This window comes from Octodon degus, unplaced genomic scaffold, assembly GCF_000260255.1.
Source record: "Octodon degus isolate 3935 unplaced genomic scaffold, OctDeg1.0 scaffold00003, whole genome shotgun sequence".
NCBI classification, from domain to species: Eukaryota; Metazoa; Chordata; class Mammalia; order Rodentia; family Octodontidae; genus Octodon; species Octodon degus.
Genome location: NW_004524579.1, coordinates 2909679 through 2916765, shown reverse-complemented (window position 1 = coordinate 2916765; position 7087 = coordinate 2909679).

The window sequence follows — 7087 nt, the reverse complement described above, 5'->3', positions numbered from 1 at the left end:
ACGTGTGGACAGCCTGTCTCCTGAAGAGACATGATTATGGGCCACACTTTGAAGTCTGACAGTAGGTATTTTATTATTATCAGAGTGAGGTCCCATGTTTTGCAACTCTAGAAGTGCTCTCTTAATCTATCCTTAGTGAAGATTCATTTTTCTTTGTAAACGGAAATGTGTATTTTAGCTTTTTGGAGAGAGATGGAAAACTTCTTCTTAGAAAGGTCATGTTCCTTAAAATAAAACAGTTTAGTGAATTTAAAAGGGCTGAGGATTCAATTTGCTCTCCAATTACAAGGTTTGCTCTGAGTTCATGCAGAGAAATATTTATTTCCTTGGGCTGGCCAAATACCTCAGCAGATTAAAGCACCTGCAAGCAGGCTCAGGGGCCTGCAGTTCTGTTCCCTGGGCCTGCCGTGCTAGCCCCGTCCCTGGGGCACACTGAGCCGGCAATTGAGACTGGGTGTGGTGGTGCACGCCTACAATCCCAGCTCTTGGGAGACTGTAAACAGGTGGATCACTGCAAGTCCGATCTAGTAGTGAGACGCTGAACACCCTGTAGACCCTTCCCTAAAATACAGAGAGAGAGAGAGAGAGAGAGAGAGAGAGAGAGAGAGAGAGAGAGAGAGAGAGAGAGAGAGTGTTCCTATTGAGCAATTATCTATGTGTTTGGTGGGTAACAGTCTACCTTTATTCTCCCAAACATTTAAACTTTGAATAATGGGGTAAGCTTTTTTTCTCCTACTCTTTCCAAATATAGATGTTGTAGGTATAACAGAAGTTGTAATGACGAGCAAATGAGGAGTTCAAATCAGGCTGCAAGTTCAGGTGGGCAGATCATATACTGCCCTCATCAATGCATTTCTGGTTTCACTGATGATGATGTTCTTTATAAACCCAAAATAAATGTGTTTAGTGATATACCCAAAGCATTGTAATGATTTCAGAAATCTGGATGTTTTGGTTTAGATCTGAAGTGTTCCTTCAAAAGTTCATATTCAGAGGGAGGTTGTGGAAGAAGAAGAAGTTCATGAGGGCATGACCTGAAGGGATGGTTCTGGTCTTCAGCTCCTCTTTCTCTGCTTTCCAGCTACTGTGGGGTGTGAGCAGTGTTTCTCCATCATGCCCTTGCATTGTGATATTGCCCGCACCATGCCCTTGCATTGTGGTATTGCCTTGGAGTGAGCAGATCATGGACTGAACCTACTGAAACTGTGATCCAAAGTAAGTCTGTCCACCATTAAGTTGCCGACATGAGACGTTCTGTCCCATTAATGAAAAATCTGGCTAGAACAAAAAACTGATACTTGGAGAGGGACTGTTGTGACTGAATCTGACTGTGTGATTCAGAAAGCTCTAGAAGTAGTTTGTGAAGAGAGTTCAGACAGGTTTGAAGATGCCAGCTAGAGAATCCCCAGAATGGTACAAATTGAGCTTAATGTGAGAATCTGGCTAGAGCTCAGCAAAACAGAATACTGGTGAAAATGTGGATAGTAAGGTGAGGTGGAGGAGGTTTCAGAAAGGAAGGAAGAGTGTGTTGGAATATGGACTGGAGGTCATGTATGTATTATTCCAGCAAAGAATCAGTCTATGTTCATCCATGTTCTAAGACTGTATGAAGCTGATTTTAGGGGTAGCATACTAATTTAATGGGATTTCAAGACAGCCCTACATTCAGGCTGTTGGATGACTATGTTCTTTCATATGAAGAATTAAAAAAATATATTACCTACCCTGGATTAAGTAATCCTACTGTTTACCAATAATATCAGCATTACTATTTACATTTAAATGCCCTTTTATATCATTAAAGCAATGTATATGGTCACTGTTTTGATCTATAACAAGATACATAACTTAGGATCATGGGTCTTATGTGCCTGGGTGACGATTTATTTTGATAATGGCTGGCTGGAGTTCTGTATGTTTCAGTTATCTGTATACCAGATTCTTTTCCTTCGCTTGAGAAATTTTTGCAAACACTCTTTTCATGTATTTTGTGTTATCTCCAGCAGTTTCATTGATACCTATTTGTCTTATATTATTTTTCTTTGCATCATCTTGCAGCTTTTGTACTGTTATTTCCTAGTTTTTTGTTAATTTACAAGATGTTTCCTTTAATGTTCACTAGGTGTGATGTTATCTTCAATGTCTTAAATTCTATATTCTGTTTCATTCAAGTGGCTTTGCCAGCTTCCAATGGAATTTTTAATGTCCTGGATATCTGTTTGAATTTGTTTCATGCATTTTAATTCTTTCTTATATGTTCATTCAGTGTTTCCATCATTTTCTTATTCTCTTCTATTTTTTAATCTGTGTCTTCTTTAGATGTACTGAGAAATTCCTTCAAGATAGTTGTCATTTCCTTTTTTACCTGGGAAATTATTTCTGATCTGATTTCCTCCATATCCTGATGGAGTTGTTCCTTCACTTCAGTTGCTATTACCTCAGAAATTTCAGGTGTGTGGCTCCCACGTTCTTCTATGACTTTGTCTATTGAACTTGTTTCGGGTGGGCTAGAGGTCTGAGAATGCCCTTTGTTCCTTTCTTTAGATCTTTTTTGCAGTGGTGGCAGATGGGTAGGTGCAAAGCTCTCAGAAGAAGGGGAGAGAAGGGTCGGCTCACTAAGGCTCCTGCTGTGTGGAGTTCAATGTGTTTTCTACCTCATTAAGGAAAGGGAAAGCTGCAGTTGAAGAGGGATCCAATGTTGATGAGTGCAGGCCGAAGTTGTGCAAGGCTCTCTCAGTGGTGGACTGATGCAGGGTAGTGCTCCCCAAGGCTCTTGCAATTGCTGTGGTAGTCATGTCTTCCTTGTTTTCAGGTCAAGGATAGGTGGCTGGGCTCAGTAGCACTCCAGTGGGAAGGCAGGTCTCTCAATCAGTCTTCAGGGTGAGGAGGGGTCACTGTTAATGCTTCTTATCCTTCAATATCCCTCAGAGTCACCCAAAGGTTTTACTAAAAGATGGATTTCTAGGCTCCAACTCTAGACCTTCTCATTTATTAAGTATGGAATAAAACCTGAGAATTTGCAATCTAGAGAATGTAGCAAATTGGTATGTTATATTTAGGCTGCTGGTATGGTCTGAGGACCACATTTGTAGATCCTAGACTGAACTATTCATACACTGGAAAGGGGTTGATATTTTGTCCTCTGACTATACAGTCAATATGCATATATGTTTACTTTATGACCATTCATCCAGATGTGAATTTTGAGATGTACATTAAACAGCAATAAAAGTTTAAAGAACACTTCACAAGAGTGATTATAATGGCTTAATAATATTTTAATATTATCTATGCATATGAAGTATTTTATTTCAGTGTGATTTTGATTTAATTTGTTTCTCATTTTCCAAGGTATTATTTTTTTCATGGAATTTTAGATTATTCTATAATTATGCAAATCCAGATAAAATAGATATAAATATCTCAGCACTGTGATATTTAATTCCATAATAATCTTTTCAAAATTACAATAATTCATACTTGAACAATGGTTACACAGCTTCTTATTTGTTTGGTGAATATATGATTACCTTCTTTGAATCTAAAATAATGTGTGAAAATGTTTCTTCATTATTTTGGCACATTTTAAAATGAATAATTTACTTAAGTAGTTTTCTTGTACTGTATTTACAGAGCTTGAGCCATAAAATTTTGCAGAAAATACACACTTTTAACACTTTTGTGTAGCTTCTACCTAGGGAAAATCCTAGATTTTATCTTAGTTTTAAAGACTGACAACCAATAATATAGCTTCCATGGAGCTCATCATTTTTATAGTTTCAAAAATTTGCAATATTGTACTTTAGTTAGAAAAAAACTGAGAAAGTTTCCTATTAACTTTCTTTTCCTTTCCTCATTAAAATAAAAATAAAACACATTTTGTGAGAATCAGAACTATAATTATAGGGCAGTGGTTTAGCAAGATAGGGTCATCATAGTCACACTAAATAAATTATAAAGAAGTTAGCCACTATGGAGGCAAAAACTGTTTTTTTGTTTGTTTGTTTTTTGTTTTTTTTTTGCAGAACTGGGGATTGAAGTCAGACCCTTGTACTTGCCAGGAAAGCACTTATTCCACTGAGCCATCGCCCCAGCTCCTGGAGGCAAAAACTTTAAGAATGCTCTTTACTGAAAAGCAAATATTACAATCAGATTGCATGTTTATTTCTAAATGTATATTGAACATATAATACATTGTATGAAATAGAAGTCTTTCAAGTACTCTTCTCTCAGTGTGTGCATGTGCTTGCATGATTTTCTTGAATTTCTCAAACCTATATACAATATTGCTATAAACTGAAAGAGATTTTCCATAAATGTCATTTTCTATGTTCAGAGATGATTATAAATATGGTGATTTTTAAAAAATACTCTCTTTCCTGTTTCATATGTAGTAAAATCTTCTTACAAGTATAACAAGTAGTTAGCCACCCCCACATGATGGAGCAGCTTCCAATACTTCCTAGTGCTACCTGCTTCTTGATGAGATCTTCTGGAAAGGACCTTTATGTGTATTTGGGAAGGAGCAAAGGTGGTAAGTGGAACAAGATGGTAGAACATTAAAGAACCTGCCATACTGTGGTGCTGAGAATCATTTACACAAATACATTGAAACTAAGATTGATCATCCTTACCTGAAACATGCTTCTGGATCCAAAGATAAAGCTTAATGAGGGGGCACAGTTCTTATAACTTTGGTAAGTATTTCTTAGATAAATAACAGTTATATAATTTGAAGCTGAGGGGACAAAGATAATATAGTATTATTACATTTTTACATCTATTTTTGCAACATTCTTTTTATGGATATGTACCTTTATTCTGAAATTTGGATTCATTTTCATAATAAAATAGCATTTTGTATAGATGTGTATCATTTTGAGGTTTTTCAGTGTTCTGATTCTTACTCCTCAAAATTTTCTCTTATTTGTTTTTGGTCATCCTTTTTATATTTACAATTAAAATTTGGCCCAGTGATTCACATACCTGGTTTTAAAAAAACCAGAATTATAGAATTATGCATAATAATTAGAAGAGAATGAAATCTCTTTGAAAGAACTTTATTATACTTTGTGTCTATTTTATTGCTTGCAAAAGGCTTTTGATATGAATTTTGACATCAATAAAAGTCTGGAAGAATGCAAAATGCAGTTATTTTTAAAAATATAATACAAAGACAAGGCATGGTGGTGCATACCTGTAATCCCAGTGTGAGGGAGGCTGAAAACAGGAGGATCACTGTGAATCTAAGCTGCATAGTGAGACCTTGTACCAAATACATAAAAAAATTTTAAAATTAAAAAAAACAAATGGAAGGCCAAGGTAGGCAGTCTGCATCAGGTGATTCAGTGAGGAACAAAGATATGATTTACTGACACTTAAAAAGTATATGGAATGGGCACATATATGTCTATATTATACAACAGCTATAAGTAATATATATATATATATATATGACACAATTCATCTAAAATCATCACTGAAACTTTACTGCCAATTACTGGTGTTAAATGTCAGTGAGAGGATGTGTTGATTTTTAAGGAAAACCAAAGTGACTGTCACATTTGAACAGCCAATGAAGTTCTACATCTAAGGGTTTTTGTCTCACAAATGCCAAGCTGGGTACACTTGCATATGTTCCCTTTGTTGTATCAAAAAGTTAGAAATTACACATGACTTTAAAACATTTTAAGAAATTGTTTTCAAAATCCAGTATTAAAATTTACATTTGATCATTTTAAAATTTGTGATTAGGTGATCCCAACTAATAAAAATGAATTTACATTTTTTCTTACCCGTTTTTTAAAATATAGTTAGAATTTTAACTTTGATAATTTAAATGTTCAAGTTTACAGATAAAATGTAAAGAATCATGAAGCTTCCTAAACCAGAGGAATACAAAGATAATTAAAATTTGATATACTGGGAAAAGTAATATTATGCTTATAAAAGGATTCAGTTCATTCTTACTTAACAGGTGATCATTAAAGTATTGAAGATTTCTCATTAAAATACATTTCCAAAATCAAGTAATCATGTATCCTTCCTTCTACTGATCGATTAACTGATATCCTTAAGCAATATTAGTCTTAACGCTCTTTGCCATAGGAAAACATTTGTCACCATGTTATCTTCTTTTGTACTACAGAGAACCACTACCATTCAGGTAACCAGGAAATTCACCACTCACTGTATATATATATATATATATATATATATATATATTTTTTTTTTTTTTTAATGAGGTCAATATTTTAGGTGAGTGTATTCATGCAAGAGAAACATGTCATGAGGCTAATAACAGTAAGCTATGGTAGTTTTTTTTGATGTGTTAAGGTATGTTTGTGTGTAGTCATAATTATAGAGCATAAGATAAAGATAATTAGTTAAATGTTAATAAACATAATTATAATTTTTCAGAATTTTTTCATAGCCCATGTTATTTCTGGCCAACGAAACATTAATATTTTTCTGTCCAGTCACCTAAACAACATGATCAAGTACCCTCCAGGAATCTATGAATACATAATATTTAAGAAGGTAAAAGTAGGCATAGATTCCAAATTAAGTAAGCATTTTTGTTGATTTAGCAACCAAGACTTTTAAAAAGCAGACACCAAAAATCTAAAAGAAGTCAGAAAGCTGCAGGATTTCATCTCCTTTTCTTATATTTCTGCCAATGATAGGAGTGAACAACAAGATATAGAATGGAAAAATGTGAAGATATTTAATGGCGAATATCTCAGACTTAAGTAAGACAAAGATATCTAAGAAGTTTCCGCACACATTTTTTTCATAATGGAATGGAATGGACTATCCTTGATATTGGAGTGTATATTTTGATAGAATGTGGCAAAATAAATTTTTTTCTGGAGAACTTGTCTTAAGCATCACTTTATAGTCAAGACACTATTAGGACTAAAAAAGAAAAGATAATATTACATAGGTCTCCTTTTCCTATTTTCCTGTCATTGCTACCACCTAGAGAAGATGGCTTTGCTCGACTTCAAACAGCTGGGAATACATCTTTGTTTATTGGACATAGGCTTATCTCTCTGAATTTCTTTCCTAACTTGTAATTAATTTT